The sequence below is a fragment of the Diadema antillarum genome, unplaced genomic scaffold, assembly GCF_040938485.1.
Source record: "Diadema antillarum isolate AM-2024a unplaced genomic scaffold, OU_Dant_1.0 scf00000099, whole genome shotgun sequence".
NCBI lineage: Eukaryota > Metazoa > Echinodermata > Echinoidea > Diadematoida > Diadematidae > Diadema > Diadema antillarum.
Genome location: NW_027270988.1, coordinates 3920198 through 3935484, shown reverse-complemented (window position 1 = coordinate 3935484; position 15287 = coordinate 3920198). Strand labels below are relative to the sequence as shown.

General features: G+C 38.8%; 1 protein-coding gene across 1 annotated transcript in view; it reads right to left on the bottom strand.

Annotated features, from left to right (window-relative positions):
• LOC139718735 (ADP-ribosylation factor 6) overlaps positions 1–13547 on the bottom strand; it is a 41840-nt gene extending 28293 nt beyond the window's left edge. Inside the window, exon 1 of the mRNA XM_071630200.1 lies at positions 13441–13547. The gene's annotated coding sequence lies outside the window, so the exon portion shown is untranslated. The remainder of the gene's footprint in view (positions 1–13440) is intronic.
• Positions 13548–15287: the final 1740 nt, after the last annotated feature.

The following is a 15287-nucleotide window of genomic DNA, read 5'->3' as shown; positions in this document are numbered from 1 at the left end:
CATATTTTTTTACCCGCAACCGTGTTTAGGCCCTGTCACACCTTTCCGGGCAAGCTACTCGGGCTTGTTACGTGTAGGGATTTTCTAGCATACCGGACATTCATGAGGGCGGAAAAGGATTTGTGCGAGTCAGCGCATGTGTCTTACTTGCTGGACGCGTTATACTTGCGAGTATACTGTGTGACCTTTGTACCAGTCGCGTGGGGGCTGACAACTTAGTGAAGGAATTCCTCTAATGGAATGGCTGAAATCTCACAGAATTTCATTATCTTGGCTGCATACGGGACTGCGAAGTACCTGCGTGGGAATTGCCTGGGAAGTACTGCCGCTAAGGGTCTCCTACTGGCGTTCTGCGTGGACCTCTACGGGCATTCCCGCAACTCACCCGGAAAAAGTTTTGGTCATGCTCAAAACTTGGCTGCGGTTAAATCGGACTTGCGTGAGCACCTCCGGGCAACTACGCGATAGATACTGTCAGGTGCGGACCAACTGCGGAGAGCTCCTTGGAGTAAATTTGTTTCCCCGCAAGTCAAGCCGCAGAAGTTCCCCCGTACGGTATGACAAGGCATGAATGAAAATTGCAAACATTCTTGTTCGCCCACTGAAAATCTTCTACGTGCTGGAAACTATACCTCCTCGCCACAAGCCCGCGTTATGGTGTGACACGGCCTTGACTACAACAGGAGGAGGACCTGCAGAAAACCTGGGCCTCACATTCAGTTTCTATTTAAAAGCGAGTGATGTCATTGATGTATTACCATTTGAATACTTTCATTGTAATGTCATAATTTGTCTTTTTTGGCCTAGCCTCGACAGCAGCGTACTTACAATGTACATTGTACATGAACATTGTACAATTTGACTATTAAGGGTACAATATCACACTGTTATCATCCAAAGCAAGAGATTTCCCTGTTGCCATCACTGAGACTTCTGAATTACAATTTTCATAATCAATCCAAATCCTTTATCATGCCCCAATGCTATTCTACTTTGACATCAAGAAACTCTGTGTCATATTTCTTTAACAGAAAGAAGTAACTCCCGTACTTAAAAAAAAAAAAAAATCTTCTCCCCCTCCCCAGGGATCCCCCCCCCCCAAAAAAAAAAAAAAAACCCTAAAATAACCACGAATAATAGATAACTCACAACATACTCCACAATTTTCTTCCACCAAGAATTGGCTTGGAATCAAAAGATGTGCACTGCATTAGTCACTCTGCCAAATTAGTCATGTCGTGTCTATGCGAGCCATGAGCATCTCAACGAGCTGTCTTCATGTTCATACAAATGTAGATATTAAATAGTAAAATATTTTCTGTGCAATGCATGGATATGTATTCACATACATGTATCGTATCACATCTGACGATCTGAGCAGCATATCAGTTTCAATATTGCACAATCCTGGAAGATCGACAAATAAGGACAGCAGATTCTGAAGAATTCATTGCGTAAGACCTTGAATACACCACAAACACAGGAACAATGTGTGCATGGACAATCACATCTCTTGTCATTCATTCTGAATAAAATTAAAATTGTAAAAAATGGGCAACATGCATATTGTTCACATTTTATATGTCAGGTTATGGGGATATATTGCCCTGTATGTAAAGGGCAAGAGGCTGAATTCTTTTCTTCAAAAATAATTGCACTATACACAGGAGACCCTACATGTACAATGTACAAAGTGTGTATCATCAGCTTTTGTCAACAATGTATTGAAAGTAAATGTTTGAAAAAAAAAAAAGTTAGAACTTGCTGCAAGCAGTGTACTTTGTACAACCTCAGACATCTTGAGATATACATGTAGGTAAAATGCATTCCTGCACCCATATACTACCCCATTTGGTACATGTACTGTATAATGTACAATGTACAATGTACATGTACATTGCATATATACTGTTACGTGTGTAGCACCTTGATGTGTTCTTGTTCAGTTAAAAATGAGTTTTGAAATGAAAAATATACACTGTAGCTGCTGCAATACAATGTACACTATTGTATCTTATTTTACATGATCCTGATAGTTTTGACAATCATGTATTTTCCATGTACATGTAGTCCTTATAATGTACCACAGTACAAGTACACGTGTACTTGGTCTTAAAAAAAGGTTCATACAAAGCACTGTCAAAGTGCCATAAAATATGCAATTGCACCAGACTAAAAATAAAATCTATAATATATCATGCAAGTGCTTGCGTGCAGATTCGTGGGATTGACTGAATGACTGCAGGTACGATACTGTATACGGCATTATATAATTAGCGAGTCTAATTTTTCGCGAATCAGGACTTTCCGACAATATTGCGAGCTCGGTTAAATTTGTGGTTGTTGAGCACAGTGTACTGACTGGAGAATGCGTGCATGTCACATTCATGTCGAGATCAGAGTTGATATTTCTAGTTGTTTTTAAATTCGCGAATACTTTGTAGCACCTGACTTGCAAAGGTCATTAGTGTACAGCTGTAAATAAAAACTTGGTGTATACAGTACATAGATTTGTCTGTGGCTGTGGTATTTTGTACATACATATTCATACATGCTTCTAGCCAACAGTAGTAGTCATACGTGTAGTGTTTCCGATATCATTTGCAGTATTTTCATGGTGTGCTCTTTGTCACAATACATCATATCATTAAAACATTACGACCAAGGATCATTGGGTGCGTTTGAACGCTCTAAAGCAAACCAAAGCGAACTGAACTAAAGCGTACCTCACGAGTTATCTTTAGAAAAGGTCAAGCATTTCGGGAGGTGGTCCACTTTTGGCTCGGTACAGTACGGTACGGTACACTTTAGGAGCGTTCGAGTGCTCCTCTGGCGCGGGTACGGTACGGTACAGTTCGCTTTAAGAGAGCGCTCGAACGTACCCATTGTTCTTCTCTGACTCGGTTGACACACAATTCTGTATGTCTGACTCAGCTCGGTACAAAAATGGACTCTATCGTGATGGAAACTATAAATAGGGTTGATAATCATGATAAAAATATTTTCATGAAAAACACACACAAAAAAGTTGTAAGCTATCTTAAAAAGAATAACACAATATCATACAGTGTAACCCGCATACTGTACACTACATGTTGAAGAAAACATCAAGCAAAAAACTGCTTCCTATAAACCCTGTACAAAATACAGAGCCTGTACAGCATACACTGTATGTAAAATGCTGTATGAAAAATGCAGTCAATATATTTATAAAAAATGAGTACAGTCCATGGTATGACAAAATGAACAGCTCATCAATATACAGTGTAAGAAGCATTCAGAAACAATAATGTATGATATACAGTACCAATGGATCCCTCTTTACATCATATCTCTCTGTCTACACACACACACACACACACACACACACACACACAGCTGTACAAGATTGGTAAGACAGGATACAGGCTAATTCAGTCACTGAGCGATGACTCGCTACTGAGGGGAGGGTTCAGGAAAAGACGAGTGTCCTTTTGTGTGATTATATCACCTCATATCCACATCCACCCCACATCACAAGTACATTGAACATCATACATACTGTATGATGTACACAGGCACGCGAGTACATACAGTACATGTACATACAAGTAATATTGTGTACAATAAGTGGACTTGCTGTCAGCTTTATATTTAGCATTACTGTACGTACCATATCGTACGATGCAGTTTACAGTGTAGATAAATTGTACATTTGTAATATACTTATTGTACGTGTACACTTTCTGTACAACTGTATTCCTTGGTCTTTTTATATACTTTTTTAATCTCTTCCAGAACTGATTTGTGGGCTATAATATCACAGAGGCTTCCATTATACACAATTAAAACCTCTTTTAATCATTGCAGATACAATGATTGAAATAGGAGCAAAGTACATTATGTACATTGTACAGTGTACATAATACAGTACATGTACAATTGTACAGTGTATGTACAGTGTAGTAGTGGCCTACATGTGTTGTGTGACATACTGTACTAAACTTGTACTGTGTAGTAACAGTGATGTTTACAGTGTCATTAAATGTTTAAATGCATTTTAAAATAACAGAATGAAATAAAATGATATAAAAAGTATGTATCATAACAGTGTACATCAATATAATGCACAGTCATATCAATATGATATTTACAGAACAATTCTACATGTTTGTACATTGTGAAATCCAAGTACTATGTTAACAAATTGCCATTTCCTCTTGTTACGCCTAGATGATAAACTACATGGTATTCAAGGTTGAAGTGTATACAATTAGCATGAAATTCCAGTGAAATCTAGACATAAGATAGTATCATGTGACAAATAGTTTCCTATTTCATGTCAATGACCTTAAAAGCTCAGTGACATTACACTGAAAGGGATGGTACAGTATTGGTAGAGATGAAGATTGAGCTTTTAACTTTTTACGAAATACAGCTGTACTTTAGAAACCACATTATGAAATGTTAAAGAGCATATGTACCATTACAAGAGGAATTCAAAGGTGTTTTATGAAAATAGTTTTTGAAATGGCTGGGATATCCAAAAACAAAGTAAAACAAAGTGATCCTAATAAAAGGTGGGTCCCACCTTCTATTAGTATCACTTTGTTTTGGATATCTCAGCCATTTCAAAACCAATTTTCATCAAATGAACAATGAATTCCTGTTGGAATTACACGCTCTTTCATATTTGAGGTTTCTAATTATCCCACAAAAAAAAGAGACCTAAAGCCAGGTCTCAACCAAAACTATACCATCCCTTTAAGAAGTGGCTCTTCCGCAGTGCTATGGCTGCTAAACTGACTCACTTACAATTACGAGCAAACATCATACATAAACATTGAGGACTCTCTCAAAGAGAAAATCACATTTATGTATTACAGTATCATTGCAGAAAAATGACCTTCCACTGGTCTAGCAAAGTGGTTTTAAAAAAAGTACTTGGTGGGTTAGTGTTTAACCCTAACCTTTTTCATTTGTTGATAATGAAATAAAAAACAGTTCCACAGTCTGACTTATCTGTGACTTGTTACAAATTTAGAAAACTTTATTAGGATTACAGTCTGTACAAAGAGTTTTCAGAGTGTGAGGATTACAGTCTATACAAAGAGTTTTCAGAGTGTGCTCAGAACAATGTGGCCCAGGCACACACGTACAGTGTACATTGTGTACATGTACAGTATTACGTCTGTATGTACAGCCATAAAAGTGATAAACGAAGAAGCACTGAAGTACAGGAAAACAAGTACAAACTACTAGTAGTCCCAAATATCCTCTCTTCTTCCTTTTCTAAAAATTCATTGAATACCAAAACATTTTAATAATGGCTGTTCTCAAGGACTTTTGAAAGGCGAACACATACTGTGCATTGTACATAGACATGCAGTATCCTAATCCATCCTGACATGTAGTTCTGTCGCACTGACGATTATCTGGGACACTCACAGAATTCCTGTATCAATCGCTTCCTTTAGATGTTCCCCTCCCACTCCGGTTCATAAGGGTTGTGTCACTCAGGCGCATCCGATGCTCAAAGCAGTGGCATTCCAGAAAAACCACACAGCAAACACATTGAAACTTCTCATTGAATATGGCCACAATACCATAGCACATTGTGTCTATACACACACACCTCAGGTGGACAAATTGTATTATGACTGTAGTAGAGAGAGATTTCAAGGCATGTACAGTTGTAGATTCACTGTGGAAGCCACCTTTGAAGCAGAATTACTCATTACTGCACTATTCTGACACATACCATGAATGAGCTCGAAAGTGAATAGGAACGAAATGAACAATACAAAAGAGAATGGAACACATACTTGTACTAGTAGCGAGTACAGTATAACCACATGTATACAATTGTACTTGTATGTGTTTTTTTCCCAAACAACTGCCATGCTGCATGCATTGCACATTTTTGTATGTGGGAACTATTTACTATCTATGTAAAAGCACATACGTACATGTATGTTCCCTTTGCGGAAAGGCCATCATTACCACGACACAAGCATCATGTTCAGCTTCATTTGAATTACAAAGGGATGGTACAGTATTAAAGGGATAGTACAGTATTGGTGGAGATGAGAATTGGGCTTTTAACTTTTTGCGAAATACCAAGAAAACGCTTATGATATAGTACAGAGCATACCATTTTAAGAGGAATTCAAAGTTTATTTGATGAAAATCGGGTTTGGAATGACTGAAACATCCAAAAACAAAGTAAAACAAAGCGATCGTAATAAAGTGTGGGTCCCACACTTTATTAGAATCACTCTTTTTTGGATATCTCAGCCATTTCAAAACCAATTTTCATCAAATAAACATTGAATTCCTCATAGAATTACATGCTCTTTCATATTTTATAGGAGGTTTCTCATTATCTCACCAAAAAATGTTAGAAACCTGAAATTAGGTCTCAAACAAAACTGTACGATCCCTTTAACTGTTGGTTGCGGTGAGTATACAGCTTTTAACTTTATGCAAAAATATACTATAAAACCACTCTATGAAATGTTATTTCAAGAGCATGTAGTATAAAGAGGAATTAAAAGTTTATTTGATGAAAATTGGTTTTGAAATGGCTGATGTCCAAAAACAAAGTAAAGCAAAGTGATCACTATTACAAGGTGGGTCCCACCTTTTATTAAGATCGCTTTATTTTGGATATCTCAGCCTGAGCTCTTTCAAAACCAGTTTTTATCAAATAAACTTTGAATACCGTACCTCTTAGAATTATTTTCTGTCATATTTCAGGAGAGGTTTCTAATTACATGTATCTCAAAAAATCATAACTGAAAAACGTTGGAAACCTGAAGCCTCACCTCAATCAATACTGTTGTGCCATCCCTAAGTTATTAAATGTACAATCATTAGGCGTTTTCACATCAGCCCGATAAAAATCCAAGCTCGAGAAATTTTTCGCGATTGCGAATTAACTCGCCATTTAATTTCTTATTCACATCAGCCCGAAGAGAATTAGCCCGAATTTTTGTCGAGCTAATTCGACAGCTGAGTATGTGCAAACAGCATCAGTAATGTGTGTGCCCTCTCAAAAATTCCTCATGATTTGTGTGCAGTTTGCCTCGATCGATCGAGTCACACACGCTAGGCATGATGGGATTCATCGCGCTAATTTCTCGAGTCGTTTTCACATTATCAAATAGCGCGCTACTATCCCGCTATTTCAGAAATTTCCCGAGTTGGACTCGAGAAATTTTCTCGATCAGAGCGATACAATTAGCGCGCTAATTTGTGTTCACATTATCAAATAGCGCGCTATTTCGCTGTCGGGAAAATTTCCCAAGTCAGAAAATAGCGCGCTATTTCGAAACATCGGGCTGATGTGAAAACGCCTATGATTATGACACAAATCAAACAGAATGAAACAAAAAAGTGTGATAACAATGGTACAGTAATTTCAAGAAAGTTTTTTTTTTTCCACCAAAGTGGGCATGGCAGTCTACTGCCTGAAGCCACCTCTTTGACATTTATAACACTGTATGAGTCACATTCCTTTAATACAGACAAGAGTTCGATTGATTTTTGCATCTTGATGTAAAAATCAGTTTTCCTTAGCCTCCGATAACATGCATTAAAAAAGAAGAAATATTACATAAATTTCAAAACCTGTTTAATTTTGAATGTGTGTGAATGGATGCATCTGACGCACTGATCATCTAAAATATACGGTAAATCAAAACATCATACAGTAAACTTCTCTCCTAAAAATTTCATGGTATTGTCACATGTTCCAAGGAACTGGAACTATGATACATTTTATAATCCAATGCTTGTCATACACTGTAAAACATGATCCTATGTATTAAAACATATAGATGGTATCCCATGATGCACTATGTGACTTGTGACTGTTCCGCCTTGCTGTACAAAGTGTACCATGGTGCGTGAATCATTCTGTTGGAATCCCTAGAATTTGCAGTTTGCTGTAGAGTCTACTGTTTCAATTGGATGGAATGGATATTTTTTTCTTTTTTCTTTTCTCTTTTAGCAGGGGGACGGGCTAATATAACAAGTGTGTTTGACAACTCACAGTCAGACACATAGGCTACTCATTCATAAATTAATTGAAACTCCAGATGTAGGAAATTCAATGGTACTGAATTGAAGGAAACTGCTAAAAAAAGATAGTCTCATTTGGTCCCCCCATGACCAATTCAAACGTGCACTCTAACACAATGCTAGTCAAAACAGACGAGGGCCATTAATGATCTGACAGACATTTTTCTAACTGTTACTAAAAATCTAAATGCCATATTACAGGAAATGAACTACATGTGCATAATTGGTGTAATATCGTTCAAGGTACTAAAGCTTCTTTTTCATTTTCCTTTAGAACTTCAATATGGGATACACTTTCATTAGAAGCAGAAATGTCACTTGATGTGCCATATGTACATGTACACCCTCATTGCTGGGCTACTGTCAATATTGAATAGTCTGTAGTGTAGAGATGTTCACAATATTCTGGGCCTGTTGATCTTGCACACAAATAGCATGCCAACATTTTTGGGAGATATTTAAGTACAGATTTGCCCTCATCCCTAAATCTACAAAGAAGTGCAGTTACATTGTATCAAAGATTGACTCAGCACGAAAATACTTAATGTACATTGTAAACAAGAACCTAATGAATCAGAAGAAAAAAAAAAGTGTGGGTAAATGTCTACTGTTACAGCACAGTGCAGTCAGCTTGCAAAGAGTATACTGCAAGGACCATCTCCCTTTCAACCCTATGGCCCGAATTCACGAAGGTGGTACAAATGAAACCATGGTTTAAACCATGGACAAAAACCAGGGAGCCCGAAGTGTTGCATGGAATATTTCGTTAAGAAATCAGTCATTTCGTCAATGAAATAATTATCTTGTTACGAAATGACAACATATTGTAACTAAATGAACATTTCGTCCACGAAATGATAATTTCGTTAACAAAACGGTAATTTTGTCGACGAAATGACCAATTTCGTAACAAAATATTCCGTGCGACACTTGGCGCTCCATGGTTTTTGTCCATGGTTTAAACCATGGTTTCATTTGTACCACCTTCGTGAATTCGGGCCATTGAGCCTAAATTAAAACAGGACTACCATGGAAGTCACAAAAAGAACTTCACTAACCCTCTGAGTACCACACTTACAGTGTTGTATGTCCTGTCCATGTGAAATGTGTGCACACTTGACTCATTGTCAGAGAGGGTTAATACCCAAGCTATTTTTACAGTGCACTGTACATAAACACTTGTACGTACATGTAGTCAGCACTGCAATGGCGCCACTCCTCACCCTGAAGTTTTCATGCAATTTAAGGAGGTACAACAGAGTTTATCTGCAGACTTTCACATCAGCAAAGTGTGTGTGTGCAGTACTGTCAGAAACTAAATTTCCTGTGATATTTACAATGTAACAGTGCACACATGAAAGCATGAATGTGACAATTACCGGTATGCAATTTACTGCTGCACCCACCTCACAAAACACCTGTACTCCATACTGTGTGCTTTCCAGAGTTCTTCTTACATTTTAAGTGAAGCTTTCATCTCAATTAAACAACAATGATTCTCACTATTCTGATAAATGATTATGAGTTTGTTTTGTTTTGTTTTTTGCTTTTGTTTGTTTGTTTGTTTGGGGTTTTTTTAACGAGTATGCTGTGTGTTCTGAAAGAACCATGTCACTGAATTGCTTCATCAATGGAACCTCAATCCTCCTAAATTGATCAGTTGGATGTCAGTGATATCTGTAGCAAGTCTCCATACAAACAGTGTGCATAGTGTGTTAAAAAATACTGATTGATTTGTCTTCAATAACACCGATGGATGCTGAAAAAAAAATTACTTAATTATACATGAACTGTACTTATGTATGCACACATACATTGTAATATATCATCATAGTGTTGTCAAAAAGTCAGACATTGGTACTACTGGCCATGATAACTGGTTGCTAATTTCATTTGAATTATGGTTGCACTGTACAGTACTTTACATGAAAAGTTTTGTCCGCAAATGAGCAGGATAAAATCTGATGGCATTACACCATATCCAATCCTGATTTACTGGAAACAGAAAGACAAAATAGTATCTGGTGTGTTGCATGGAACATTTCGTTACGATGTAGCCACAGCCTGGTCCTTGCCAATCAATATATTGCATTCACCAGGTAAACAACATTACTGCAATAATTAATGTACACACATGCACAATGCTAATACACAAACGGCTACAAATGATCACATATCTGTAGTTGGGACACAGAAGGAATATAATTTTGGGAAGAAGAACTTCAGCAGTCAGTCACTGCTCAGCAGCTGGTATGAGAAGGTACAACACCGTGTGATACATCAAAAATTGCTTTTGTTGCCACACAGCAAAACTTACACATTGTACATGGGAACACAAGATAAAGTAAATGTATAAATGGATTCTAGACTAAGTTATACAAAGTACAATGTATCACAGCAATCCTTCAAAATTTCTGCCGCAAAATACAATCAGTGCATCTTCACACATCATCTACACGTATGCCTTGTACCGAATACCGCAACTTTTTCTGGGTCCTATTGTTTCTCACTTCCCTCCACATGGTCGGTTATTTCCTTGGAAAAAGGCAGAAATTACCCATAACAAATGGTCATCAGTGTACTTCATTAGGTCAGACTGTTGGCCGTGCAGTGGTACACTCAAGCAGCACGCACAACATTGTAGAAAAATCAAAGGTGACGCATATGGCGTGCTTGCCTTAACTGGAGCTGATACACTGTAGTAAAAGATAGATTAATGTAAAGTACAATCTACACTGACATTTCTGTCAAAGAAGGGATAGGATTATATAAATGCCCGATCCAATGACGTGGTTGAAGAAGCAAGCCACCTTTAATTCAACCATAGTTTAACACTGTCCTTTCCAAGGTTCGATCGCCGGCTACATTAATTAGAAACCTGTGATTTTGTGCGCAATAGAATTTTGGAACGAAAGGCCTAACCTTGCTTGGTGTGTGTGTGTGTGCATTTTTTTTTTTTTAACTGACGATGGCCTAGAGTGAACAACCCTGTTTGCGGCAGCGGCAGGCCTTGTACAGGGTGCCTATTGCGGCAGGGGCAGCTTCATTCATTGATGAAAAGGCCCAATTATGTGTCACTTTCCATAACACTTGCAAGTAACTCAGGACTGCTTGTATTCTTAAAACTAAGTAGGACTACAGGTGTAAGTACAACTGTTCATGGGCTGTTTTATTGATGAATGAAAGTGCTCCTGTCAGAAATAGGCACCCTGTCGCAAACTCTACATCCTATAGAATACACACTATTCCTACTACTCACTGATTAAGTACTACATTTCACAAATACATACTTTCCAACCCTGAGACTTAATAAATCTAAACAAACAATATGAATATTCAGATTAAAACTGAACAGTTGGCAGGTATGCAAATATATCATTGATTGGTCATTTGTCATCAGGGGTCGCACTTCACTTTTTTTTTAACTAGCCAGGCGGACTACTTAGAATCAATTTTGACACTGAAGCAATATTTTGGCTAGCCAGACGGACTAGTAACTTCAGAATTTTACGATTTTTAGCTAGTCCGACGTGATTTTGGGTGGCCAATGGCCAGCGGACCATCGCCAATTTCGAACCCTGGTCATTGGCATCACATTCACCTGTTGTGTACATTTGGATTTGCACCAGGTAGCTGTCGAAACCACTGCTGCGCATGCTGGTGCAGCAGTTGATAACCTGCAGTAAAAAGCCTACAGCCCTACTTATTATACAACACCTAATTAGAAGTCAGAACATAGCTATCCAATTGGTCGATTGCCCATCACATGACAATCAACATTTAGTTAAAAGTTCCATCGCACGCTGTGCCTTTGGCTGTCAGCCTTGTAATTTTGTTTGAGCAAAAATGGATAGCGCATGGCTGATGTCAACCATTTCCATTGACTCCCGTGTTAAAACTCGCGATTGACTCGAAGTTTTTGCTCCATCGCATGGATCTGAGGTCACAATCAACAAACATTTGCCCCGTGCACTCAACAATTACAAGCCCACTTACAAGCGCGTTATTTTGTCACTCATTTTTGTAAACAACTTCAACCGATCGGCTTCATGTAAGTGCGCACATGGTGACTGTGACTGTGCAGCTACTCATTCGTCTTTCATGGAAAATAGTTGCCATTTCTATGCTAAATTCAAGAATTTGTGCTGTGTGGATCACATCTGTTGATGTTCAAACAAGGTGTTGTACAAAACAAATAGCCCGTCTAGTACCGGTACCTAGTGTATGGTCTTTACAATAGTGAATTACAATATGGCCACGCGTCGTTTGCAATGGACCAAGATTTTGCACTCGGTGAAAGATGAGGCGCACAATTCAACTCCGCTTCGCCTCGTAGAATAGAGCACCTCTAACTTTTATCTTGAACCATCGCAAACGACGCGCGGCCATTCACTATTGTAATTTGGGATATTTTACTATGGGTAGCGAGAATCCTGTGATCTCATTGGTCGAGAGCTATGTATTTATTTATACTGGCCGCACGCCGAGTCACAGTGGTAAACATGTTATCGCACACTTGTAGCAAGAGCACGCGCACTTGTAACAAAGGTTCGCGCACTCAGTACGAGACGCCTATTGGCTAAAACAACCATGCATCAGTTTTTTCTGAGGAGAAATCATGCGTCCAGTAAAAACTGATGCATGGTTTTCGGTCTCTCGTCTATGACAAGCCAAAAGGATGCATCCAGTAAATTTGTCATCGGGTAACGATAGAAAATTGGGTTTTTGGCAAGATTACCCATTCTTATTTCTATAAAACGGATGACGCACATGTCTTTTCGTGCGGCAGTCAGAATATAGTGTGCATGCGGTAACTATGGAATGCTTAACCCACGAGGCGAAGCCCAGTGGGTTAAGCATTCCATAGTTACCTTATGGTTATGGCATGCACACAATTCCAACTGACGCACTCAGACCTGTGCGTCATTTGTATACTATCTGACGAGCTGACAATGATTGTTGGCCCTGGCCTTGCCCCTCGTTCTTAGTGATTTTAACTTACAATGTATAGAATATGTGCTTGTCATGTTTATAGTAAAGGAGTTCAGGGGCGAGCCATTTTCCACACAGTGCACGGTATCACTCCGTACCTCCCATCCCACTACACTGCACTGCTACACTCAGTATACAGCCAGGCGAACAGCACAGCACATATATAGCACATGCACAGCACAGTCAGTACAGACCTCAGTAAAAGAATAATCTACGGATCACGGCATCCACTCCACACAGCTCCACATCGCAGTGCGTGGTTATACACCGTTCACTCATTGACACACTCGGTAAATCAAACTTCCGGGGTAACATAAGATCAACGTTTGTGAAATATAACGAAACCTATTGTTAGAAAAAGAGCACAGGAGATGAAATATTTACCTAGATAGGTGAAAAACGCAACATTTTGTCCCTCATACCACTGACAACGACTGAAGAAAAGCAATTTGCGCTTCAATGGTCACACGGGAAACGTTAATTCTAGTCGCCTACATTCAAGCAATTATGCGCGGTTGCACGATGCCACATCACGACGTGAAACATACGCTGAAAAAAATAGAGGGCAACAAATATATGTCATGAACCCCACGTTTTACGTTTAAATGTCACAGTTGGTAAAACTTCTTCACATTTAAAGTTATGGAATTTAGTTTACATCCGTATTTCGCGACTTGACTTCACATTATAGGCATTATTATGAAAGTAGATGGATACTTTCGTTCTTTCAATGTGAAACGCCCTGGGTGTGGTGACGTTATTGGTAGGCTCGTTCGCTGCTTGTTCTATTATGAATAGTCCCATGCTATCGAATTTAGTGTAGTCACGAAAATTAACAAAAACCGTTCACATAGTCCAAGTAATGAACGTTTTAATCAAAGAGATAATACCTACCTGTGGATTGTGAAGTACGTTCGATGCGAATATGAAAAATGCGAAGGCAGAACGTTGTGATTATCTTTATTTTTTTATTCATTGATCGTTCGTTATAGGCACTGAATTCTATACGAGATCAGTGATAATAGGCCTGAAAGAGTCGACTATCATATTTTGACGAATAATAAATCGCTACAAACTGGCCTGATCTTCAGTCGCGGACGGGAATCCATACTTAGAGGACAAGTTAGCGGGTGCGGGCAAACTCTGGGTCTGACGCAGTTATTTCCGACGAAAGGATGGCCGTAAAACCACTTCCACCTCCCCCTCCCTCTCCCACACACAATTTTAGCATTTGTTTTCGATATATTGTACTTCAATAGAATATAAATGAAACATGGTAAGCCCTATAGTTCCAATAGGCGTATTTCAAATCATGTGAATCAGTAAGCAAAATGCAGTTGGGCCTATAGGCCTAGTCTATTCTTCTTTTAAAATTGAAAAGATGTTAAATACTGTATCTCTCTCTCATTTTTTAGTATCCCATTGACCAGCAAACAACTAAATATGCACCATAGTTTCGTATTTTTTATTTCTAAATGAAAAAAAAAATGCATGCCTACATGGAGTTAAAAAGATGCTGCAATAACCAATTAACTGGTGACTTTAAAGGGGAAGGGGGTTGCTATATTATATAGTAAGTTGTTGTCACGTAATTTCGGAAACACAGTACGGTACATGATTTCTATAACATACAGCCTAGCTATAAGCCTGCTAATTAATGGGATACGTGCTTCACATGGTTGAGACACATTCTTCAAAACATTTTTGTTATAGCTTATCTTGAGATTACGCGAGTTAGTTGAAACTGGACAGGTACCCTCTTTAATGCCCACCCTTCACACTAGATGGATGTTTAGTATTATGCCATTGCTAGCCTCACATCATCTTGACACATGGCCGGCACCACGTTTTCAAAAGTGTGTGTGTGTGTGTGTGTGTTTGGGGGGGGGGGGGGGGGGCACTGAACAGACTTCTGGTGCCACCCCGGGTTTCATCAGTTAACAAGCGAAAAAAAAAAAAAAGGTCTTCAGCGCAACTTCTTTAGGGTGCCACTTCCGGGTTTCTTCAGCTGCAAAGCAAAAAAAAAAAAAAAAAAAAAAAAAATCTTTACCGCAACATAGCCTTCACTTCAAGGTTTCTATCTATTTCTTTCTAGTGCCACTTACGCACTTCCGGGGTTTTAAAAAATGGGGGGGGGGGGGCCGAAGTGGTGACACCTTATGTATTCCTTTGTACCGGGTGCAAAAAAAAAAAAAAAAAAAAGTGGGAGAGGGGGGCCAGCCCCGCGCCCC